At 41.5% G+C, this 26,105-nt stretch overlaps 1 long non-coding RNA gene across 1 annotated transcript in view; it reads left to right on the top strand.

Moving 5' to 3' along the window:
* The window catches only part of LOC104847334 (uncharacterized), a 763,513-nt gene extending 738,268 nt beyond the window's left edge, over window positions 1-25,245 (top strand). The window contains exon 7 of the long non-coding RNA XR_010319537.1: window positions 24,575-25,245. This is a non-coding gene — a long non-coding RNA (uncharacterized LOC104847334). The remainder of the gene's footprint in view (window positions 1-24,574) is intronic.
* The last annotated feature ends 860 nt before the right edge of the window (window positions 25,246-26,105 follow it).

The raw sequence follows: 26,105 nt of genomic DNA, 5'->3' as shown, positions 1-26,105 counted from the left end.
GTAAATGCTGTACAATGATAAAATTGTGGAGTAAGCCATTCTTTAACTATCAATTAGGGGCCAAAGAACGTAGTCCTAGAGATTAAGTCAATGCAGTTGACATTTTGATGCAGACAGTTCTTGTTTGTTGTGGGGGGGAGGGGGAGAGGGAGTTGTTGTAGGATGTTTAGCAGCATCACTGGCCTCTGCTCACTGGATGCCAGTAGCACTGCCCCCCTCCCGAATTGTGACAATCAAAAATGTCCCCAGACATGGCAGATGTCTGCATGAGGGGGGAGGGGCACCCAAAGAGCCCCAGGTGAGAGTGACTCCAGTGGGAGATAGGAATTTAATCTTACTCTGAGTTTCTCTGGGAGTGTATTTTAATGATTTAACCTCATCGTGCCTCAGTTTCACTAACTGTAGACACAATGTAAGGAAGTAATGTGCATAGTACTGCGTGGTAACTAGGGGGTTGTGTAAGTGCTCAGAAACAATACCTGTCTCCCCACATTTCCAAGACCCAAAGGTCACTCTTAATCTTTGTGATGGCAGTAAGTGAGGGGCAGTGGGAATCTGGAGAAGGGTAAAGGCTGAGTGGTGTGGGAAATGGTGAACAGCAGTGGCATCTGAGTTTATCTGAAGGCATCCTGTCCTAGTTTATTGTGACAGTGTATTCTGGATGAAGGCTTTCTTTTGGAGAGGAAAGAAAGGGGAGGGTGGAGGAGGCAGGAAGGAGGCTGTTGAGAAGAGCAGTCAGGAAAGTGCACTTGGTGGGGCGATCTCGTGATGTGAAAGTGACTCATGTATAATTGGACCAGAGGACACAGAGAAGTAACCCCCAAATCAAAGTGTCTTTTCAAATGACTGCTGATCCAGAAGGGTTGTTGCCGGTGATTAATGCAGAACAAAAACTTTTTGGAAAAGTCTCTTTGTTCTGGAGCCTTAGGTTTCTGTCTCCTCTCTTTCGGAATATGGAAAAACGTTGTCTTCACATAGGCTTTTCATGAATGCTTTACTATGATCCGTGTGTTCTTTTATTACTCTTCAGAACTGTGTGTTGAAAAGGTGAAAAAGGCTGTAATCCTGATCTAGACCTGAGTGATCTACGTTATTTTGATAGAAAGCACCAACTTGACTGTAAGACGGGCAGTGCAGGAATTAGATGTGAACCATCCTGGAAGGCTGGCATTCACCCTTGCTGTGTTTTTGGTCTCTGTAATGTTAGACACGCTTGCAAAGTTTATGACAAACGTGGACAAATCTTGGATCTAATACGTGGAGAAGCCGTCTTAGACAGGTAGCCTTGTTTTTTCATCTTCTGTCTGCCCTGCATTTATAGTACTAGGTGTTAAGTTTTTTTTTTTTTTTAAACAATTTTTATTGTGCTTTAAGTGAAAGTTTACAAATCGAGTCAGTCTGTCACACATAAACCTATATACACCTTACTACATACTCCCATTTACTCTCCCCCTAATGAGTCAGCCCGCTCCCTCCCTCCAGTCTTGCCTTTCGTGACTTTTTTGCCAGTTTCTAACCCTCTCTACCCTCCCATCTCCCCTCCAGACAGGAGATGCCAACACAGTCTCAAGTTTCCAACTGATACAAGTAGCTCACTCTTCATCAGCATCTCTCTCCAATCCATTGTCCAGTCCCTTCCATGTCTGATCAGTTGTCTTCGGGAATGGTTCGTGCCCTGGGCCAATAGAAGGTTTGGGGACCATGACAGCCGGGATACCTCTAGTCTCAGTCAGACCATTAAGTCTGGTCTTTTTATGAGAATTTGGGGTCTGCATCCCACTGTTCTCCTGCTCCCACATGGGTTCCCTGTTGTGCTCCCTGTCAGGGCAGTCATTGGTTGGCCAGGCACCATCCATTTCTTCTGGTCTCAGGATGATCTAAGTCTCTAGTTCATGTGGCCTTTTCTGTCTCTTGGGCTCATAGTTATCGTGTGACCTTGGTGTTTTTCGTTCTCCTTTGATCCACGTGGGTTGAGACCAATTGATGCATCTTAGATGACCGCTTGTTACCGTTTAAGACCCCAGACGCCACACTTCAAAGTGGGATGCAGAATGTTTTCATAATAGAATTTATTTTGCCAATTGACTTAGAAGTCCCTTTAAGCCATAGTCCGCAAATCCCCGGCTTTGCTCCACTGACCTTCGAAGCATTCAGTTTATCCTGGAAACTTCTTTGATTTTGGTCCAGTCCAGTTGAGCTGACCTTCCCTGTATTGAGTATTGTCCTTCCGTTCACCTAAAGTAGTTCTTATCTACTAACTAATCAGTAAATAACCCTGTCCCACACTCCCTCCCTCCCCCCTCTTGTAACCAGAAAAGAATGTGTTCTTCTCAGTTTATACTGTTTCTCAAGATCTTAGAATAGTGGTCTTATACAATATTTGTTCTTTTGCATCTGACTAATTTCACTCAGCATAATGCCTTCCAGATTCCTCCATGTTATGAAATGTTTCACAGATTGGTCACTGTTCTTTATCGATGCGTAGTATTCCATTGTGTGAATATACCATAATTTATTTAACCATTCATCTGTTGATGGACACCTTGGTTGCTTCCAGCTTTTTGCTATTGTAAACAGAGCTGCAATAAACATGGGTGTGCATATATCTGTTCGTGTAAAGGCTCTTATTTCCCTCTTCTGAGGAGTGGGATTTCTGGGTTGTATGGTAGTTCTATTTCTAACTTTTTAAGAAAATGCCAGATAAATTTCCAAAGTGGTTGTACCAATTTACATTCCCACCAGCACTGTATAAGAGTTCCAATCTCCCTGCAGCCCCTCCAACATTTATCATTTTGTGTTTTTTGGATCAATGCCAGACTTGTTGGAGTAAGATGGAATCTCATTATAGTTTTAATTTGTCTTTTTCTAATGGCTAATGATCGAGAGCATTTTTCTCATGTATCTGTTAGCTGCCTGAATACCTTCTTTAGTGAAGTGTGTGTTCATATCCTTTGCCCACTTTTTGATTGGGTTGTTTGTCTTTTTGTGGTTGAGTTTGAACAGAATCACACAGATTTTAGAGATCAGGCAGGCGCTGGTCGGAGATGTCATAGCTTTAAATTCTTTCCGAATCTGTAGGTGATCTTTTTACTCTTTTGGTGAAGTCTTTAGATGAGCATAGGTGTTTGATTTTTAGGAGCTCCCAGTTATCTGGTTTCTCTTCGTCAATTTTGGTAATGTTTTGTATTCTGTTTATGCCTTGCATTAGGGCTCTTAAGGTTGTCCCTATTTTTTCTTCCATGATCTTTATGATTTTAGTCTTTATGTTTAGGTCTTTGATCCACTTGGAGTTAGTTTTTGTGCATGTTGTGAGGTGTGGGTCCTGTTTCATTTTTTTGCAAATAGATATCCAGTTATGCCAGCACCGTTTGTTAAAAAGACTGTCTTTTCCCCAATTAACTGATACTGGGCCTTTGTCAAATATCAGCTGCTCATATGTGGATGGATTTATATATGGATTTATGTCTGGGTTCTCAATTCTGTTCCATTGGTCTATGTGCCTGTTGTACCAGTACCAGGCTGTTTTGACTAGTGTGGCTGTATAATAGGTTCTAAAATCAGATAGAGTGAGGCCTCCCACTTTCTTCTTCTTTTTCAGTAATGCTTTACTTATCTGAGGCTTCTTTCCCTTCCATATGAAGCTGGTGATTTGTTTCTCCATCACATTAAAAAATGTCATTGGAATTTGGATCGGAAGTGCATTGTATGTATAGATGGCTTTTGGTAGAAGAGGCATTTTTACTATGTTAAGTCTTCCTATCCAGGAGCAAGGTTTGTTTTTCCACTTACGTAGGTCCTTTTTTGTTTCTTGCACTAGTACTTTGTAGTTTTGTTTGTATAGATCTTTTACATCTTTGGTAAGATTTATTCCTAAGTATTTTATCTTCTTGCGGGCTACTGTGAATGGTAGTGATTTGGTGATTTCCTCTTCGTTGTTGTTTTTGTTGATGTAGAGGAATCCAAGTGATTTTTGTATGTTTATCTTATAACCTGAGACTCTGCCAAACTCTTCTATTAGTTTCAGTAGTTTTCTGGAGGATTCCTTAGGGTTTTCTGTGTTTAAGATCATGTCATCTGCAAATAGAGGTAATTTTACTTCCTCCTTGCCAATCCGCATGCCCTTTATTTCTTTGTCTAGCCTAATAGCTCTGGGTAGGACCTCTATCTAGCACAATGTTGAATAAGAGCGGTGATAAAGGGCATCCTTGTCTGGTTCTCGTTGTCAACGGAAATGCTTTCAGGCTCTCTCCATTTAGAGTGTTGTTGGCTGTTGACTTTGTGTAGATGCCCTTTATTATGTTGAGGAATTTTCCTTCAATTCCTGTTTTGCTGTGAGTTTTTATCACGAATCGGTGTTGGACTTTGTGAAATGCCTTTTCTGCATGAATTGATAAGATCATGTGGTTTTTGTCTTTTGTTTTATTTATATGGTGGATTACATTAATGGTTTTTCTAATATTAAACCAGCCTTTCATACCTGATATAAATCCCACTTGGTCGTGGTGGATTATTTTTTTAATATGTTGGTGAATTCCATTGGCTAGAATTTTGTTGAGGATTTTTGCATCTATGTTCATTAGGGATATAGGTTTGTAATTTTCCTTTTTTGTGATGTCTTTACCTGGTTTTGGTATCAGGGATATGGTGGCTTCATAGAATGAGTTAAGTAGTATTCCATCATTTTCTATGCTTTGAAATACCTTTAGTAGTAGTGGTGTTAACTCTTCTCTGAAAGTTTGGTAGAACTCTGCAGTAAAGCCATACGGGCCAGGGCTTTTTTTTTATTGGGAGTTTTTTGATTACCGTTTCAAACTCTTTTTTTATTATGGGTCTATTTAGTTGTTCTACTTCTGAATGTGTTAGTTTAAGTAAGTAGTGTTTTTCTAGGAATTCATCCATTTCTTCTCGGTTTGCAAATTTGTTAAAGTACAATTTTTCGTAATAATCTGATATGATTCTTTTAATTTCAGTTGGGTGTGTTGTGATGTTGTCCATCTTGTTTCTTATTTGGATTATTTGTGTCCTTTCCTGTATTTCCTTAGTCAGTCTGGCCAGTGGTTTATCAATTTTGTTAATTTTTTCAAAGAACCAGCTTTTGGCTTTGTTAATCCTTTCAATTGTTTTTCTGTTCTCTATTTCATTTAGTTCAGCTCTAATTTTTATGACTTGTTTTCTTCTTGTGCGTGATGGATTCTTTTGTTGCTCACTTTCTATTTGTTCAAGTTGTAGGGACAGTTCTCTGATTTTGGCTGTTTTTTCTTTATGTATGTGTGCATTTATCGATGTAAATTGACCTCTGAGCCCTGCTTTTGCTGTATCCCAGAGGTTTTGATAGGAAGTGTTTTCATTCTGGTTGCATTCTATGAATTTCTTTGTTCCTTCCTTAATGTTTTCTATAAGCCAGTCTTTTTTGAGCAGAGTATTGTCCAGTTTCCAAGTATTTGATTTCTTTTCCCTGATTTTTCTGTTATTGATTTCCACTTTTATGACCTTGTAGTCTGAGAAAATGCTTTGTAACATTTCGATGTTTTGGATTCTGCAAAGGTTTGTTTTATGACCTAATATGTCATCTATTCTAGAGAGTGTTCCAAGTGCACTAGAAAAGAAAGTATACTTTGCAGCTGTTGGATGGAGTGTTCTGTATAAGTCTATGAGGTCAAGTTGGTTGATTGTAGCAATTAGGTCTTCCGTGTCTCTATTGAGCTTCTTACTGAAGGGAAGTCCTATCCTTCTCAGAAAGTGGTGTGTTGAAATCTCCTACTATAATTGTGGAGATGTCTATCTCACTTTTCAGTTCTGTTAAAGTTTGTTTTATGTATCTTGCAGCTCTGTCATTGGGTGCATAAATGTTTAATATGGTTCTATCTTCCTGGTCAATTGTCCCTTTAATCATTATGTCGTGTCCTTTATCCTTTGTGGTAGATTTAACTTTAAAGTCTATTTTTTCAGAAATTAATATTGCTACTCCTGCTCTTTTTTGCTTGTTGTTTGCTTGATATATTTTTTTTCCATCCTTTGAGTTTTAGTTTGTTTGTGTCTCTAAGTCTAAGGCATGTTTCTTGTAGGCAGCATATAGATGGATCGTGTTTCTTTTTCCAGTCTGAGACTCTCGGTCTCTTCATTGGTGCATTTAGTCCATTTACATTCAGCATAATTATAGATAAGTATGTGTTTATTGCAGTCATTTTGATGCCTCTTTGTGTTGTTGACAATTTCACTTTTCCACTTACTTTTTTGTGCTGAGACGTTTTTCTTTGTAAAATGTGTGTTTCTCGTTATCATAGTAGTTGAATTTATGTTGGTTGAGTCGTTATGTTTTTCTTGGTTTATATTTTGAGTTATGGAATTGTTATACCTCTTTGTGGTTACCTTAGCATTTACCCATATTTTTCTAAGTAAAAACCTAACTTGAATCGTCGTATATCGCCTTGTTTTCCTCTCCATATGGCAGTTCTATGCCTCCTATATTTAGTCCCTCTTCTTGATTATTGTGATCTTTTACATAATGACTTCAATGATTCCCTGTTTTGAGCATTTTTTCTTTTTAAAATTAATCTTAATTTGTTTTTGTGATTTCCCTATTTGAGTTGATATCAGGATGTTCTGTTCTGTGACCTTGTGTTGTGTTGGTATCTGATATTATTGTTTTTGTGACCAATTTCCTTTAATACTTGGTTTTTGCAAATTCTCTAAGCTTGTGTTTATCTGTAAATGTTTTAATTTCACCTTCATATTTGAGAGAGAGTTTTGCTGGATATATGATCGTTGGCTGGCAGTTTTTCTCCTTCAGTGCTCTATATATGTCATCCCAATGCCTTCTTGATTGTATGGTTTCTGCTGAGTACTGAACTTATTCTTATTGATTCTCCTTTGTAGGAGACATTTCTTTTATCCCTGGCTGCTTTTAAAATTTTCCCTTTATCTTTGGTTTTGGCAAGTTTGATGATGATATGTCTTGGTGATTTTCTTTTTGGATCAATCTTAAATGGGGTTCGATGAGCATCTTGGATAGATAGCCTTTCGTTTTTCATGATGTCAGGGAAGTTTTCTGCCAACAGATCTTCAACTATTCCCTCTGTATTTTCTGTTATCCCTCCCTGTTCTGGGACTCCAATCACACACAAGTTATTCTTCTTGATAGAGTCCCACATGATTCTTAGGGTTCCTTCATTTTTTTTAAATTCTTTTATGTGATTTTTCTATATAGTGGTGTGCATTGCCTTATCCTCCAGCTGCCCCACTCTGCATTCCAATTGCTCGATTCTGTTCCTCTAACTTCCTATTGAGTTGTCTAATTCTGTAATTCTACTGTTAGTCTTTTGGATTTCTGAATACTCTCTCTCTATGGATTCTTGCAGCTTATTAATGTTTCCACTATGTTCTTGAATAATCTTTTTGATTTCTTCAACTGCTTTATCAGTGTGTTCCCTGACTTTTTGTGTAGATTGCCTTATTTCATTTTTGAGGTCACCCGTGATGTCTTGAAGCATTGTGTAAATTAGTTTTTTATATTCTGTATCTGGCAATTCCAGGATTGTATCTTCATTTGGGCAAGATTTTGATTCTTTTATTTGGGGAGTTGTAGAGGTAATCATGTGATTTGATATTGACTGCTGTCTCCGAGCCATCTATAAGATATTGTAATGATTTATTTTATATTTGCTCACTGAGTCTTATCTTGTTTTGTTTTCTTTCAGTATGCGTAGATGGGCTACTAGATTGTGCTGTCTTGATTGTTGTAGCCTTTGAATCACTTATGTCCTATTACCACTGGCTTGGGCTGTTACCAGGTAAATAAGCCTAAGAGTCCATTCACTATTCTTGGGTAGAATCTGATTTTCGGTCACCAAGTGTGTGGTGTAGACTGTCACCTATTCAATGGAGGAGTAGTGGTGATAGTTGTGTGCACCAGATTCTAATAGCAGCAGGGGGTCACACTCCAGTGGGGGCAGGATGCTAACAGGGTTCCCCCAGGTGCCAGTGAGGTAGGTGTGCTCTATTCCTAAAGTACTTTGGTGGATGGGCTCTGCAGCTGTACCTTAGGCACCCAATGCATGTACCTCTACAGATTGGTAGGTGTCACTATCCTCAGACTCCTATGGCAGGAGGCTAGGTGGTTTGGGTGAAGCTTCAGCCCTCAGTTTTTGGTTATGGGTCAGTGAGACCTCTGTTTAATAGGTAGAGATATCAGACCTGGGCAATCTGTCTTTCCAGTAATCCGCTAAAACAATTACAGTCAGATCCCTATCAGAATTGCCTTTGCATTATAATAGCCACCTTGTGGCCTGTAGGGATGAAAGCCCAAGACTGTGGATCTCATATTCTTGGCTGGAGGTGGTTCTGTATTTTCAGTCCAATTTTGGGAAGTCAGGGAAGGATTTTGGGTCCCTGGGTTTTTTGTAACTGCTTCTTTCAGGCCAGGAGAATGGGTTAGGAAAAGACAAAAAACAAACAAACAAAGAAAAACCGCAGAGTACTTCACTCTCTGGCGCAGAAAATTCCAATATTAATGAAGCCGCCTGGGAAGGGGAGGGGAGGGATCAGATAGATAGGAGAGAGTAGCACCCAGGAATATAGACAACGTTACTTACCTTGCTTGGAGATGACTGTTTTTTCTGAGATTCCCGAGGAGCGTGTAGCCTGTGTGCTCTGGCTGGGTCGAGATTGCCCCCAAGGGTCAGGCCCGTGTCCCGTGCTATTGCCATCTCAGAAGCCATGGTCAGTTCCTCCGCTCCCAGTCCAAAGCCCAGCTCCAAGGTTCCCCAGCTGGGATGCTGCACTTCAGGCTCCAAAACCAGTCACTGCCTACTGGTGACTTCTCATCCTGTCAGCCGCAGTGCTGCTCTGCCTGCATGCACTAGCTGGGCGTCCCCAGAGGTCACTTCTGGGGGCTAGTGCTGTTTCCTGTGTTTGTTCCATCTCAGGATGCCGTGCCCAGCTCCCCTGTGCCTAGTCCAAAGCCTGGCGCCAAGGTTTTCTGACTGGGATGCTGGCTCTAGGCTCCGAAAACAGTTGCTGCTTCCCTGTGATTGCTCGTTCTCTGGTTAGCTGCATCCGTGTGCAGCCTGCTTCCACTGGCTGAGTCTCTGTCACTCAGGTCAACTCTTTAGATTTGTGTTTGATGGTCAGGGTTTGTAGATTGTCACGTATGTGATCGATTCACTTGTTTTTCTGAGTCTTTGTTGCAAGAGGGATCCGAGGTAGCTTCTACCTAGTCAGCCATCTTGGTCCCGAGGTGTTAAGTGTTTACTAGAAGAAAGGGAGACTTCTGTGTAGCAGAAAGGGGACAGTGAGAGAAGCTGTTCTTGTAGATAGGTTGGTGTCTTAGTCGTCTAATGCTCCTGTAACAGAAATGCCACAAATGGATGGCTTTAACAAAGAGAAATTTGTTCCCTCACAGTTTAGGAGGCTAGAAGTCCAAATTCATGATGCTAGCTCCAGGGGAAGGCTCTTTCTCTGTGTGAGCTCTGGGGGGAGGTCCTTGTCATCAGTCTTCCCATCCTAGAAGCTTCTCAGTGCCGGGGCCTTGGGTCCAAAGGAAGCGCTCCCCTCCTGGCTCTGTGTTTTTGGTGTTAGGAGGTCCCCATGTGTCTGTCCTCACTTCTCTCTTTTACATCTTCAAAGAGATTGATTTAAAATAAAAACTAATTTTGTAGATTGACTCCTGCCTCATTAACATAACTGCCGTCAAGCCCAGCTCATTAACATTCTAGAGGTAGGATTTACAATGCATAGGAAATTACATCAGATGACCAAGTGGTGGACAGTCATACAATACTGGGAATCCTGGCCTAGCCATGTTGACTTACATTTTGGGGGACACACAATTCAATCTATGACAGTTGGTGTTTGAATGGTTGAAGTTTTTATTTTAGTACTACTCAGAGTGTGGTCCTAGCAGTATCAGCATTACCTGGGAACTTGTTAGAGATGTAAATGATAGGGGCTCAACCCAGACCTCCTGAATCAGAAACTTGGGGTTGGAGCTCAATAATCTGTGTTTTAACAAGCCCTCCATGATTCTTACGTGTGCTGAAATTTGAGAGTGCTGGTCTAGTCATGCGTGAGATGCTGAAATTTTATGCGTAGTGTCTACATGTGTATGGAGGGCAAGGGTTAAGGAAGTGCTTTATGAGGTAGTCGGAGGATGAGTAAGACTGTCTTGTGATATGCTTTGGGATCATTTTCCCAGGGCATGGTCTAAGCCTTTAACTATGCTGTCCAGTACAATAGGCACAGGCCACAGGTGGCTATTTATACTTAAATTAATTACAATTAAAAAAAAACTTAGTTATTCAGTTGAACTAGCCACCTTTGAAGTGCTTAGTAGCCACATGTGCTTAGTGCTGCCTTATTGGAGAGCACAGATGTAGAGCACGTTCATCATCACAGAAAGTTCTATTGGCCAGCACTGTTTCAGCCTGTAATGACCCCTGTTTGACTCATACAGGCTGGAAACCCCCACTTGTAGTGATGGTGTGTTCTAGTTAAGTGAATACGTCAAGTCGTTGAAAACAGAATTGAGTTTTGGACTTCTGTACTCTGGGGAGACTTTCAGTCTGTAGTTGTATCCTGGTGAACTTTCTACCTTGTGTTGGCATCTGCCTGGTATAGAAAGTGCCGTGGGTCTGTCTCCCACATAATTGAGCACACTGCCTCTAAAATATTTGCTCTTTGATCTGCTAAGCTGTCTCTTTCCATTTGGTCTCCCCATGCCCTGACCATTGGTGGTAAAGCTTGTTTGGGCAGATGTCTCTATCAACACTGCCTAGAGCTTTATAAAGAGTCTGGAAGAGACGGCAAGAGAATTTCACCCCTTCTGTTTCCCCAGCGTGGCTCAAAGAACTGTTTCCTAAGAGGATATTAATTCACAAACTTAATCTGTGAAGAGTTATCCTCTGAAGAATTAATCTCTAAGGTAAAATTTCAACAGACATATTACAGCACAGATTTAGTAATTAGTCCCTTTAGTAACGTGGAAAAAATTTCAGTTGTTACTTTATTGCTATTATCAAGGAGCTCTGATGATGCAGTGGTTAAGTGCTCAGCTGCTAACCGAAAGGTCGTGGTTCGAACCCAGCAGTTGCTCTGTGGGAGAAAGATGTGGCAGTCTGCTTGTCTAAAGATTACAGCTTTGGAAACCCTATGGGGCAGTCTACTCTGTCCTGTCAGGCTGTTCTGAGTTGGAATTCACTTGATGGTAGAGTTTGGTTTTGGCGTCACTGTTATCAACAACAGCAATAATTATTCTTAGTTGCTAAGAAATTATTCTAATTAGAACAAATGAAAAAAGATGTGGAAATGCACAGTTTTTAAAAGATAAAACTGAAAGCTAACTGGGCCCATGGGAGGGGGTATGAGAGTAAGAACTTCTTTTGTCTTTAGCATTATTGCTGGACGTGAGGGAAGGAGGTGCATAGGGGCTCATATTGATTTTTGGACAGTGTTGACTTGAGTTGTTCACTTCTTACGGAGGATGTTGCTTATTCTCTTACTGCCGTCCTCTCTTTAACTTGCCTTTCTTACCCTCTTCTGTCTGCCCAGAATGTTGGAGGGGGCCCAGTGTTTCTCAAGGAGGGTGTTTTGGTGTGACTTATCATTGTATGGAACTGTCCTTGCCCATTTAGGAACATTTAGCATCCCTGGTCACTGGATGCATGTGTTACTCCAACTTAACCAAGTCATCACGTCAAGCAAAGATATCCACCCCACCCACAATACACATTTCCAAATGCCTGTGATTGAGAATCACTGGTAGCTAAAGAGATGAGCTTGGTGTCTTTCTTGGGAGGGAGAAGTGATTAGAGTTGGTGAAGGTGCAGGTGCTCCGAGGGGCTGACTCATTAATTTCTGACACAGCTGGCCCCAAACAGCCACTTCTTGCAGTGCTGGAACTGATGTTGGGAACTAATTTTATTCTATTAGACTAGAAGAATTGCATTCTGCTACTGTAAGACTTGGCCCCGGAGGCTGAAAGTCAACAGAGGCCTCTGTTACTGCCAGGGAGGGACCTAACTCACGAGCAGGAAGATAGTTCCTGGTCTGGTGCCACTCCAGGGTGTGTCTGCACTAACATTGGCTGCTCATTCGTATTCTACTTCTTGGCCATTAACATGACTCAGCATTTCCATTTTGGCTTCTCTTCTGGTGTCTTTCTGCTCCTGCTGTCCCTTCTTGCTCCCACAACCTAGCCGATGGTCTGGGTATGCACCAAACTCCAGGAAAAGAATGGACTGTGATAGGTTCTGTAGTAGCTATCATCCCTATTGGCGTAAGCTCTCATACCAGGCAATCCGATGGATGCTGATACCTTCTGCTGGTCTGTCTTAGTCATCTAGTGCTGCTATAACAGAAATACCACAAGTGGAAGGCTTTAACAAAGAGAAATTTATTTTCTCACAATCTGGTAAGCTACAAGTCCAAATTCAGGGCATAAGTTCCAGGGGAAGGCTTTTTCTCTTTGTCGGCTTTGGAAGAAGGCCCTTGTCCTCAATCTTCCCCTGGTCGAGGAGCTTCTCAGGTGCAGGGACCCGGGGTCCAAAGGACGTGCTCTGCTCCTAGTGCTTCTTTCTTGATGGTATGAAGTCCCCCTCTCTGCTAGCTTCCTTTTCCTTTTATGTCTTGTAAGATAAATGTGGTGCAGGCCACACCCAGGAAAACCCCCTTCACAATGAATCAGTGGTGTGACCTCAGTAAGGGTGTTACGATCCTACCTTATCCTCTTTAACATAAAATTACAATCATAAAATGGAGGAAACTGCACAATTGGAAATCATGGCCCAGCCAAATTGATACACACATTTTTTGCCAGGACATAATTCAATCCACGACATGGTCCAAACATTTGTGGCCTAGGGCTACTTGCTTCAGTTAGGACTGTGGTCCTGGCGGTTTCCCTAGAAGAGAGCAGTGATAGAATAGACTGATAGAACATGAGACCCCCTCCAGTGTAAACCAAAAAAACCAGTTGCCCTTGCATCATTTCTGACTCAAGGTGACCCCATATGTGCCGAGTAGACCAGTTCCATAGGGTTTTCAATGCCGTGAGCTTTCAGAAACAGGTCAGCAGGCCTTTCTTCCAGGGAGCCTCAGGGTGGCTTCGAACTACCACCCTTTTGGTTAGTAGTTAAGTACTTAACCGTTTGCACCATCCAGGGACTCCGTCTCCAGTATGTTGCTGTTGTTGGTTGCCATCGAGTTGATTCTGACTCATAGCAAGAGCATGCGTGCAGAGTAGAGCTGCTCCATAGGGTTTTCAATGCTGTGACCTTTTAGAAGTAGATCACCAGGCCTGTCTTCCAAGGCACCTCTGGATGGGTTCAAACTTCCAACTTTTCAGCTAGTAATCGAGTGCGTCAGTGTTTGCGCCACTCAGGGACTTCTCTCTCTGACATAGGGACCCTGAGTTTTTAACTTTGGGAATCAGTATAAATAGCATTTGTGGGTTACGTGTAGCATAGAGAATTGGAAGATCATTCACAAAACTTACATGTTCTCATGTTCGGGAGCATTTGGGGAAAAGCATGAACCCGTTCTTTTAATTGAGACGATGGGCTTCCTCTCAGTATAGAATAGTAGGGAAATTACTAGATTAGATGATTGGGACATGGGGAGTTGTATCTACCATATGGCTATCCTATTTTTTGCATCCGTCAAGTGTGATTCTCTCGGGCACTCATGTATCCCACGAGAATAATGGCTAGGTGACTGTCTAAATGTTGAAAGACGTTTTGACATCTGTGACACTTGCTGTTCAACAGCTGGGTTTGTAAGATTCCAGGTCGGACAAAAAAAATAACTTGGCGTATTAGTCTAAAAATAAATTCCGTGTAAATCGTGTCATTTCAGGGATTACTGTCTTAGAAAGCATAGTTAATATGTTGTTATAGTGGGTTTTGTTCATGTGAACCAACGATTGAGTGTGACTTTACAAGGGAATGCATTATAATATCACAGAGAGCTCTGTCCTTATTCCTGATTCTGTGTCAGGGTAAGAATGACGGTCCAGGTTCCATTGGGACCGGCACAGCTGTGAGCGGGGTGATCTGTGGCAGCACAAAGAGCTCACGATGTCGATGAAGTCATTTAAGGCTCTAACACTGAATTCTTCTCACCGAGTAGCTGGATCCCGGTGGCACTGCACACAGAGAATCAGTCAGCGTTTCCTTAGAGGAATGGAGCTTTGTCGATGGGGAGTCAGCAGAGAAGGGGTGCAGCAGAGCTTCTCCAGCTGGTGGGTGAGGAGGAAGTGTGGTTTGTTACCCAGGGGTGGCTGGGGTCAGCTTTCTCACCCAGCTGCTGACTACTGAAGTGAAAAGAACAGAGGGGAATCATTTGCTCCAGTTGCTCTTCTTTCTCTTCTTGAAGATTCCTACACCCTCTATGGAATTAAAAAAAAAAACAAATGAGAAGAGAAAAAAGTACAGAATTATGTATAGTTCATTTTAACATATGTATGTATATATATATGTATTTCTTTTGAATAGGAAGATTTATACAAAGATAACCATGTGTTGCCAGAAGATTAAAACCTTCCATTGTAATTTTAAATGAGCATTAATCTTGCAGGCTAAACTAGATAAAGGTAAAGCAGCTCAAATCTGTGCATATATAATTTTTTTTTACAGAAATAAAACAAAATTACCATTGTTCCCATAGGATCAGGAATTAACTTGCAGCAACCCTCGATGAAGATTCTGTAGCAATGGTAAAGACATCTGCTCCCTCCAGGATGTAAAGAGATCCTGAGAGATTCTGAAAGATGGCTGAGAGCCTAAAATTAAAATCCTGGATCCTTGAATCCTGTGCTGCTGCAGGCCACTCCCTGTGAGTCCCCTGAGGGATAAATGTGCACCAGGGGAAGGACTGTGGGTGCAGATGCTTGATTGAGGACCTGTGACTGAGCACCCCCCATCTAGTGAGCAGCCCTGCCCTTCCCATTAGGTGCGGGAAGGGGCTATGCTCCTTGGTGCTGTCTCTCCTGAGCCCATCATTGGTTCTTGCCTTGGACTTCCAAAGAAGTAAAGCTGTGGCTGACTTAATGTTTTTAAATGTGACCCGTTCCTAGCAGCCCACCTCCTTAGAGGGAGCATCAGAAACAAGGAAGAAAGCAGGCAAGGGGGAGCATGATTCTCCTAGCTATCGATAGCTTTCCCTGTTCCACTAGAAAGAACTTTTATTGGTCACTTTTTTTTTCCCTCTTCTTATTTTATTTTATTCTTTTTTTTATTGGAGGCTGTGTCGAGGGAACAAGGCTGGGAGGTGGGAAAGTGTGTACCCCCAGTTACTGGGTACTCTGTTTCCTGTTGGGAGCAGCATGAAGTTTGCCTTCCCGTCCTCCTTATCTGCAGTCCTTGGTGGCTAAGTTCCAAGATGGCAAATCAGCCAGCAGTGAGCTGGTGCCTCTCCAGCTGAGTAACCATGGCCCATTGGAAAGCAGTGGAGGCCACATAGAGGGAAAAAGGGTGAGGGTGGGAAAGCATGTATCCCTGGTTACTGGGTGCTCTGTCTCCTGTCGGGAGCTCTGTGAAGTTGCCTTCTTGTACTCCTTGTTTGCGTTCCTTTGTGGCTGTGGTCCAAGATGGCAAATGCGTGCTGCCTTAGCTGGTAGGGGACCTCCACTCTGTAGTTCTCCTTGTTCTCTGTCAGTTTCTTATTCCATTTGGTGCTTGATTGAGTTCTTTATTCTTTCATTTGATGCTCAGGCTTCCAGGATTGACATTTGTATCTGCTTTACTTAGTTTTTCTGGTCTTTTCTGCAGAAGGATGGCATGGCGCTCCTGTCCATAGCTTCGTGTTGGCTCCACCTCTTTCTCATTGGATTTTAAGAATTTTTCAACTTCATTTTTAATTTCTTCTATTACCCAATAGTTTTTAAGTAAGTTGTTATTCAGTTTCCATGTATTTTTTTTTTTTTTTTTACTGTTCTTTCTATTATTGATTTCTAGTTTTATAGCGTTATGTTCAAAGAAGATGTTCTGCATTACTGGTATACATCACTTAACATTCTCTCGGGTAATATCCAACTGCATACATGTCTGTGGTTCCGTAAAGTTATAATAGAGTTTAGCAATCCCAATCACAGAACAGGATGTCGCAGATGTACTTTGCTGGAAATCTGATCCGTCTCTCACTAGCGGTCTGGGTCCCACATGTGCCCTGGCCCCGGGGGCAGAGGGGGAGAGGGTCTCGGTGCCCATCTGTGGCTGCCTGTCCTGCTATATTCACCTCAGGCAGGGTGATGCTGCCAGGTATGCCCTGCTGAGGCCACAGCTGCAGTCAGCCTGGGCGCCCTACACTTGAAGCTCAGGCCTGAGGCTGCAACTCCTCCCATTGTGGTTGGTCACCTAATTATTTGGCTCATGGGGGTGGTAGGAGAAAGAATAGGAAAGGCATGTGGAGATGTGATGTAAAGGAGGGGCAGGCAGGACTGGAAGAGTTTAAAGCCATTATGGGGGATGGGGAAGGCAGGGAGGAATGAAGGGAATGGAGGTGGCAGCTGGCTGGACAGCAAATGCGTGCCACAGCAGGTTGGGGGCCAGTTGTGGCTCCTGGAGACGGGCTAGTAGCCATGCAGGACTGACCATGGCAGATTCAAATTTTTGCACAGTCCCTTGGTGTGGCTGGTGACCATCCTGTGTACCTCTCTCCTGTATATACTGTGGTGTTCACACAACGTCCTGATCACGTAATGTCATATTTCACAGAATGTGTTGTGGACATTAAGTGGTGCATACCTGTACTTTGATGTTTTTTAATTTATTGAGGGTTGGTTTGTGGCCTAAAATGTGGCCTATTCTGGAGAATGGTACATGCGCATTGGAGAAGAATGTGTACTGTGCTGCTGTTGGGTGGTGTGTTCTGTATAAATCTACAAGGTCGAGTTGATTGATTGTGTTAATTTAGATCTTCTGAATCTTTTTTTTTTTTTAAAGTTTATTGTGGTTTAAATGAAAGTTTACAAATCAAGTCAGTCTCTCGTACAAAAACTCTGCATATCTTGCTATGTACTCCTAGCTGCTCTCCCCGCAATGAGACAGCACACTCCTCCTCTCCACCGTATATTCCCTGTGTCCATTCAGCCAGCTTCTATCCCTTTCTGCTCTCTCATCTCGCCTCTAGACAGGAGCTGCCCACCTAGTCTGATGTGTCTACTTGAGCCAAGAAGTTCACTCCTCACCAGTATCACTTTCTGTCTTATAGTCCAGTCCAATCCCTGTGTGAAGAGTTGGCTTTGGGAATAGTTCCAGTCTTCGGCTAAGAGAGGTTCCAGGCACCATGACCTCCAGGGTCCCTCTAGTCTCAGTCAGAGCATTAAGTCATCTTTTGAGGAGAATTTGAGGTCTGCATCCCACTGTCCTCCTGCTCCATCAGGGATTTTCTTTTGCGCCCCCTGCCCGGGCAATCGTCGGTGGTAGCCGGGTATCATCTGGTTCTTCTGGTCTCAGGCTGATGTAGTCTCTGGCTTATGTGGCCCTTTCTGAGACCAACAGATGCTCTTAGATGGCTCCTTGCTAGCATTTATGACCCCAGACGCCGCTCACCCAAGTGAAATGCAGAACGTTTTCTTAATATACTTTGTTATGCCAATTGACCTAGATGTCCCCTGAAATCATGGTTCCCAGACCCCAGTCCTGCTACTCTGGCCTTCGAAGTGTTTGGTTGTATTCAGGAAACTTCTTAGCTTTTTGTTTAGTCCAGTTGTACTGACCTCCGCTGTATTGTGTGTTATCTTTCCCTTCACTTAAAATGGTTCTTCTCTACTATCTAGTGAATACCCCCTCACTTCCTCCCCACCCTTATAACCATCAAATGGTATTTTCCTCCGTGTTTAAACTTTTTCTTGAGTTCTTATAATAGTGGTCTCATACAATGTTTGTCCTTTGGCAACTGACTGATTTCACTCAGCATTATGCCTTCCAGATTCCTCCATGTTATGAGATATTTCATGGATTCTTCATTGTTCTTAATTGTTAGGTAGTACTCCATTATGAGAATATACCATTATTTATCCATTCATCCGTTAATTGGCACCTTGGTTTCTTCCATCTTTTTTGCTGCTCTAAACGGTGCCGCAGTGAACATGGATGTGTTTTACTCCATTATGAGAATATACCATTATTTATCCATTCATCCGTTAATGGGCACCTTGGTTTCTTCCATCTTTTTTGCTGCTCTAAACGGTGCCGCAGTGAACGTGGATGTGCATATACTGTTTATGTGAAGGCTCTTATTTCTCAAGTATATATTCCAAGGAATGGGATTGCTGGATCATATGGTAGTTCTATTTCTAGCTTTCTAAGGAAACGCCAAATTGATTTCCAAAATAGTACCATTTTACTTTCCCACTAGCAGTGTATAAGTGTTCCAGTCTCTCTACATTTTCTTTAACATTTATTATTTTGTGTTTTTTGGATTAACAGTAGCCTTGTTGGGGTGAGATGGTATCTCATTGTAGTTTTGATTTACATTTCTGTAATAGCTAATGATCGTGAGCATTTCCTCATGTATCTGTTAGTCCCTGAATGTCTTTGGTGAAGAGCCTGTTCATGTCCTTTGCCCATTTTTTAATTGGGTTATTTGTCTTTTCGTTGTTGAGTTTTTGCTGTATCGTGTAGATTTTAGAGATCAGGTGCTGATCGGATTTTTTGTAGCCAAAAACTTTTTCCCAGTCTGTTGGTTAGACCTGCTGTATCTTTGTTGAGTTTCTTTCAAGTTGTTCTGTCCTTCGTCGAAAGTGATGTGTTAAAGTTTCCTACTACTGTTGTAGAACTTTCTGTTTTACTATTGTAGAACTCCAATTCTGTTGGAGTTTGCTTTATGTATTTTGGAGCTCTGTCATTAGGTACATAAATATTTATTATGATTATGTCCTTTTGGTGGATGAACCCTTTAATAGTTAATGATGTCCTTCTGTCTCTTATAATGGATGTTGACTTTAAGTCTGTTTTATCAGAGATTATTATTGCCATTCCTACTCTCTTTTGGTTACTATTTGTTTGATTTTTTTTCCATCCTTTGATTTTTAACCATTTATGTCCTCATGTCTGATATGTGTCTGCTGTAGGCAACATATTGATGGATCATGGATTTTTTTTAATCCATTCTGCTACTCTCTTTCTCTTTTCTGTGTGATTATTGATAGGTATGGATTTACTGTTATTTTGTTATGCCTTTTTTTTTTTTTTTTGGTGGTATTAATGATTTCTTTGTTCCACTTAAATTTTTTTGCTAAGTTCTTTCTGTTTATGGATTTTCTTTCCATAACCTCAATTGTTGTTGACTTTGTGCTTACTGATTCTTTTTGATTTTCTTTTTGTTTGGTGAGTAGATTTATTAATTTTGCCTGTGGTTACTCTGAAATTTACCTTTATCTTCCTAAGTTTAAAACAGTCTGTTATAGCTTGATATCACCTTGACTTCCTCTCCGTTTATTCCCCCTTTTTGTTTAGAAGTTGTCATTGTTTACAGATTGACAGCTCTGGTACCCTGTTTTCAGTTTTGTGCTTTGTTTTACTTTTGAGAATTCTTTGTCTGTGTTGGTATCTGTGTGATGTTGTTATGTGTCTTAGTTTCAGATTGTTCTCTGATATTGTTGGTTCTCTGTGTGAAGGACTCCCTTTAATGTTGTTTTGAAAGGTTGGTCTGATTTTTACAAATTCCCTTGTTTTTCTTTTATCTGAAAATGTTCTAGTTTTGTCATTATATTTGAAAGACAGTTTTACTGAATATATGATTCTTGGTTGGCAGTTCTTTTCTTTGAGTGCTTTATATATGTCATCCCATTACCTTCTTGCTGCATGTTTTCTGCTGAGAAATCAGTGCTTAGTCTTATTGGTGCCCCCTTGTAGGTGATATTTTGTTTTTCTTGAGCTGCTCTTAGAATTCTTTCTTTGGTTTTGGAAAGTTTGATTGTGATATGTCTTAGTGACTTTTTGTGGGGTCTGGCATTGACTCAATGGCGCTGGGTTTGGTTTGTTTGGTTCATCCTGTATGGGGCTTGTTGAGCTTCTTGGATGGAAACCTTCTCATCTTTGATGACATTAGGGAAATTTTCTGGCAATAAATCTTTGAAAATTCTCTCTATACTTTTTTTTTTCTCTTCCTCTTCTGGAATTTCTATTATGTGTAAATTATTATTCTTGATAGTGTCCCATATACCTTTTAAGCTTTCTTCATTTTTTGTCATTCTTTTTTGTGATTGTTCCTCAAACAACTTAGTAACAAGGAATTTGTTCTCTATTTTGTGGGTTCTTTCTCTCATTGATTAAATTCTACTTCTGTGTACTCCATTGCATTATTTACTTCTGATATTTTATTGTTAATCTTCTGAATTTCTAGTTGTTGTTTTTGTTTGGTTTCTAATTGTCTATCTTGTGATTTTGTTCTTGTATTGTTTTCCTGAATTCTTCTAGGGTTTTGTCTGTTTTCCTTGATCTCTTTATGTTCCTATATATGTCTTTTGAATCCCTCATCAGGTGGTTCTATTACTGTTTCTTCCTCAGTAAGGTTTTCTGCTCCTTTATTTTGCTCACTTTTTTGAGCTGTCTTATCCTGTTTCTTCCTATGATTTGTTATTGTCTACTGTCTCTGAGGTATTAAGGTGTTAATTTATTTATGTATTTCTTTCTTGATTGTATGTTTTGTGCTGTTTTTTTTTTATTATACTTTAGATGAGGGTTTACAGTACAAACTAGCTTCTCACTAAATAGTTGGTACACATATTGTTTTGTGACATTGGATATCAACACCACGACATGTCAATACTCTACCCTCCTTGACCTTGGGTTCCCTGTTACCAGCTTTCCTGTCCCCACCTGCCTTCTCATCCTTGCCCCTGGGCTAGTGTGCCCCTTTAGTCTTGTTTTGTTTTATGGGCTTGTTGAATCTTTGGCTGAAGGGTGAGCCTCAGGAGTGACTTCATTACTGAGCTAAAAGTGTGATGGGGGGCCATACTCTTGGGGTTTCTGTAGTCTGTCAAGCCAGTAAGTCTGGTCTTTTTTTGTGAGTTAGAATTTTGTTCTACATTTTTCTCCATCTCTGTCCAGGGCCCTCTATTGTGATCCCTGTCAGAGCGGTCAGTGGTGGTAGCCAGGCACCGTGTAGTTGCACTGGACTCAGTCTGGTGGAGGTTGTGGTAGTTTTGGTCCATTAGTCCTTTGAATTAATCTCTCCCTTGTGTCTTTAGTTTTCTTCATTCTACCTTGCTCCTGATGCGTGCTAATTTGTTTTGTTTTGATGTATCCAGAGCCTTGTTTCTTTTCTTTCTCTTTAGAATGCCTTTATTCCTTTGTATTATTTATTTTGTGGTTCTGGCTTATTTGTTACTTTGGTGGTATATTTTGGCTGAGCATGATTTCCTTTCACTATGGCGTATGGTGGGTCATACTCATGTGTGAATCTTCTTTGGATAGGCTCGTTTGTCTTCCCTTACTGGATTGAGTGGAGGTGGGAGAGCTGGTTCTTCTCCTGATATTGGGTGACAAGTGTTGGGTGTTCAGGTTCCTTCCATAGCACTTGTGGGACCATGGGATCCTTCTGGGTTAGTGATAGAGTTAGTGTGTTTTCTGGAGGTCAAGGCAGGATGTTTCCATATCCAGCATGAGAGAGTGCTACCCAAATAGATGGGGTAGGCCCACTGTACATGCACAAATTGTTATCTCATTAGGTGGTAGGGTATCAATGGGTTTCAGCACAAGTGTAGACAGCCTGCAAGAACTGTTTGGATGTGGGATGTGTGGCATTGCAGATGGTGAGATGTAGGCTGAGGGCACTAGGATCTCCTGATCATCATTTGACGGAGGTTCAGTTGGCACCTGTCAGGATATATTGCCATTGCTGCTGAGGTGATGTGTCTTTCCAGCTGGTTACTGGAGCATGGGTGCAGGGAGCATTCTTACTGATCTCTGGGTTGGGCGTTGTGTGTGTGCACTGCTGGTTTCCCAGTGGTTGGGTTGAGAGTGCATGGGTCACGTGTCACTGGGTAGGTAGCACAGGAGATTTCACTGCTGATCGCCAGGTGGGTGGAATGGTGGGCGGGAGAGGGGAGTTTCAGTCCTCCGATTGCCAGTCTGGTGGTGGGAGTGGTGGGCTGGGTAGCGCAGGGGTGGATGGAGCGTGCATGAGCCTCTGGTTGCAGGTCCGACAGTGTACGACTGTGTGCTGTGGATTGCCAGGTGTGCAAGTTGGCATGAGAATGGATGGGGCAGATGCAAACCTTGGGTTGCAAGTGTGACAGCACGGGGCTGTGTGAAGTGGATTGCCAAGTGGCGAAGGGAAGAGAGGCACACTCCTGGGAACTGGGAGGGAAGCGGGGAGCATAGAGAGGGAGCTGAGGCACTCCCCACAGAGTGCAACCAGTGATCAGGACTAGCTCTGACCAGATGCTGGGAGTGCGCTGTTCAGAGTCTGGTCAAGTGAGGGATCTGTAGCTGCCACTTCAAGGATCCTCCACTCTGGCAGTGCCAGCTGCCCTAATGATCAGAAACTGCTGCTGGTGAGTACTTCTGCCCTATTTTCTAGCTCACTCCCTACTCTGTGGTTGCCTGGATCCCTAGGGCTCTCGCCTGCTTTCCTGCACTTTGCTTCCTTAAATATGGTTCATGTTTTGCTCACCTCGTTTTGCTCCACGTTTGTCTGCATAGTATCTCTGTCTCTTAATGGGAGTTCTGTGAAGTTGCCTTCCTGAGCTCCTCACCCAGGAATGTAACTCACTTTATCTTAAGATGGCCACGTGGTGCTGGGCTGGCTGGCAGGACGTCTACAGTCTGTAAGTCTTGTTTGCTGTTTTCATTCAGTTCTCCTTCCCTTCGGTGTTTGACTCATTTGCTGTTCTGGGTTCCCAGATTGTCATCTGTCTTAGTCATCTAGTGCTACTGTAATAGAAATACCACTAGTGGATAGCTTTAACAAAGAGAAGTTTATTCTGTCAATGTCCAGTAGGCCAGAAGTCTGAATTCAGTGCGCCAGGTCCAGGGGAAGGCTTTCTGTCTTTGTCAGCTCTGGAGGAAGGTCCTTGTCATCAGTCTTCCCTTGGTCTGGGAGCATCTGAGTGCAGAAATGTCAGATCCAAAGGACACACCCTGTTCCCAGCACTGCATTCATGGTGGTGTGAGGTTCCCATGTGTTTCTGCTCGCTCCTCTGTCTCATATCTCAAAATAGATTGGCTTAAGACACTATCTAATCTTGCAGATCTCATCAGTATAACTGCCACTAATCCATCTCATTACATCATAGTGATAGGATTTACAACACATAGAAAGCTATCATGAAATGACAAAATGGTAGACAATCACACTATACTGGAAATCATGGCCTAGCCAAGTTCACAGATATTTTTGCGGGACACAGTTCACTCCATGATATCATCTTTATCTGTTTCACTTGGTTTCTTGGTTCTGTGCTGTAGGGGGACAGCATGGTGTGTGTGACTAAGCTGCCATCTTGGATCATTTCCTACTTCCTTAGGTTTTGTTTATCTGGGAATATTCTATTTTTTGCCCTCAGTTTTGAAGGACAGTTTTGTCAGATACAGAATTATTAGTTGGCAGTTTTTTTTTTTTTTTTTCTTTCATCGTTATAAGTATGTCACCCCACTGCTTTCTGGCCTTCAGGGTTTCTGAGGAGAAATTGATACTTAAATCTTTTTGAGGATTCTTTGCATATCATGATTTGCTTCTCTCTTGCTGCTTTCAAAACTCTTTATCTTTGGTGTTCATGAGCTTGATTATCATGTGTCTCACTGTGGATCTCTTTAGGTTTATCCTTGGAGTTCATTGAGCTTCTTGCATGCATAGATTCATGACTTTCATCAAATTTGGTAAGTTTTCAGCCATTATTTCTTCAAATATTCTTTCTGTCCCTTTCTTGCTTTCTCCTCATTCTGGGATTTCCATAATGTGTATATTTTCTGCATGATGGTGTCCTACAGGTGTGTTGGACTCTGTACATTGTTTTAAAATTCTTTTTTCTATCAGTTTCTCAGATTGGATTATTTCAATTGTCCTATCTTCAGGTTCACTGATTCTTCTTTCTGCCAGCTCAAATCTGCTGTTCAACCCCTCTAGTGAATTTTTCATTTCAGTTATTGTACTTTTCTGCTTGGTTCTTTTTTGTATATATCTATAATTTATAATTTATATCTCTAGTGATATTCTTGCTTTGTTTATAGATTGTTTTTCTGATTTCCTTTAGTTCTTTGTGTTTTCTTTTAGTTCTTTGAGCATATTTAAAAAAAAAAAAAGAGTTGTTTAAAAGTCTTTATCTAGTAAGTCCAGTATCTTGGCTTTCTTGGGGATGATTTCTGTCACTTTGTTCCTTTGAATGGGCCATTCTCCCTTGTTTCTCTGTATACGTTGTGATTTTTTTAATTGAAAATGAGATATTTGAGTAATATGGTAACTCTTGAAATGAGATTCTCCCCCTTCTACCAGACTTTCCTTTCTTCCTCCATTCCTCTCTGTCTCTCTCTTTGTTTTGTTGTTGAAGTCCATTGGTTTAGTGACTTTCACAAATTAGTTTTGCAAAGTCTGAATTACTTGGTGTGTATGTTCACAGAAGTCTCTGTTTCTTTAGGTTGTGCTCAGCTATTGTTCTGACAGAGACTTCCATGAACACTAGGAGTTGAAAAGAAAAATTAAAAAAATGAAAGAAAACAGGAAAACGAAGCAAAGAAAAGGTAAGCAATGAGAGAAAAAGTCCTTTGTGGTCCTTGCAGATTGGGTCTGTCCTGCAACACTCCTTCAATACTTAGCAAGGTTTACGCTGACCCAGAGATCAACCCAAAGTGAATGTTAAAGGTGTTCTCAGGTCTTTTCGGGGTGAGCATCTTAACCTAGGCATTCGTATGTCTTTTTAAATTCCTCAGTATACCCGGGTACTTCTGAATTCCCCAGCTTCCCAAAGAAGCCCTCTTTGTGGCCCCTGACCTTACCCCACAGCTTTCTAATGTGTGTCTGAATCTTCCTCTCTTAGCCGAGTACTTTCAGTGAGCCCGCTAGTCCTCCACCTGTACTACCTCTAAGATAGGTGATATAGAGACGTACGTTTTGCTTCAGCCCTTTAGGTAGCCACTGACAGGTTCAAACAGACTAACATAGTACTTTGTGCATAAGGTTTGGTTTGGTCCTTTCAGAATCCAGGACAAGAGTCCCAAGCTGAAAATATGGGTTGCCCCTTCAAGCTGGCTACTGAGCCAGGGCAGGGGAGAGGCATAGGCCAGTAACAGAAAGCCACACAGTTTTCCTCCCATTTTCTTGACGTTACCCCCTTCTTGATTCAGTGTTTGTTTGATTGCCACGAGCCTCTGACTGTGTACCAGAGTTCTGACAAGGTTAATTCTGACAGATTCTACTTGCTTTTCATGTTTACTTGGTAGTCAGGAGGTTGGAGCTTTTTGCTTTACCATCGTGGTGATAGCATTCTAGCGTTACTATATTTCATTTGGTTCCCAAGTCTACAATTCATTTCTATTTCTATGAGCTTAAACTTTTCAAATGGAATTATGACTTAGGTACAGTAAAATGCACAGATCATCAGTATACAGTCTGATGAGCTTTGAAAAATGCAAACAGCATGTAACCCACTATCAAAATACAGGCTATTTCTGTCACATCAGTAATTTCAATTTGCCCCTTTCGAGTTAATTCTACTCCCCCTCCCCACAAGATAATTACCATAGCTTATTTTTGTCTGCTCTAGAATTTCATACAAATGGAATCATGCGGCATGTCGTCTTTTATATCAGGCATTTCCTACCTTCTATGAATTTAAATTAAACTTTTCAGTTTCTATGGTACTACCCTTCCCTGCACATTTCATGTGGAGCAACCTGTCTTGAACATGTTTAAATATTATGAGTAAAGAGAGGCCTAACTTTAAAAGTCAGAGAATGGCTTGGTATTTTGGAAAGGGGTTTAGTACTTCCTAGTTACATGACCATATGAGTTTTGGCAGTTAAGCTCTCTTAACATCACTCATCGCTTTTTTTTTTTTTTTTTAATAATTTTTATTGTGCTTTAAGTGAGAGTTTACAAATCTAGGCAGTCTGTCACATGTAAGCTTATATACACCTTACTCCATACTCCCCCTTACTGTCCCCCTAATG

The sequence above is a fragment of the Loxodonta africana genome, chromosome 27 (genome assembly GCF_030014295.1).
Source record: "Loxodonta africana isolate mLoxAfr1 chromosome 27, mLoxAfr1.hap2, whole genome shotgun sequence".
NCBI classification, from domain to species: domain Eukaryota; kingdom Metazoa; phylum Chordata; class Mammalia; order Proboscidea; family Elephantidae; genus Loxodonta; species Loxodonta africana.
Note: the sequence above shows the minus strand (reverse complement) of the source record. Positions and strands in the feature narration are given on the sequence as shown.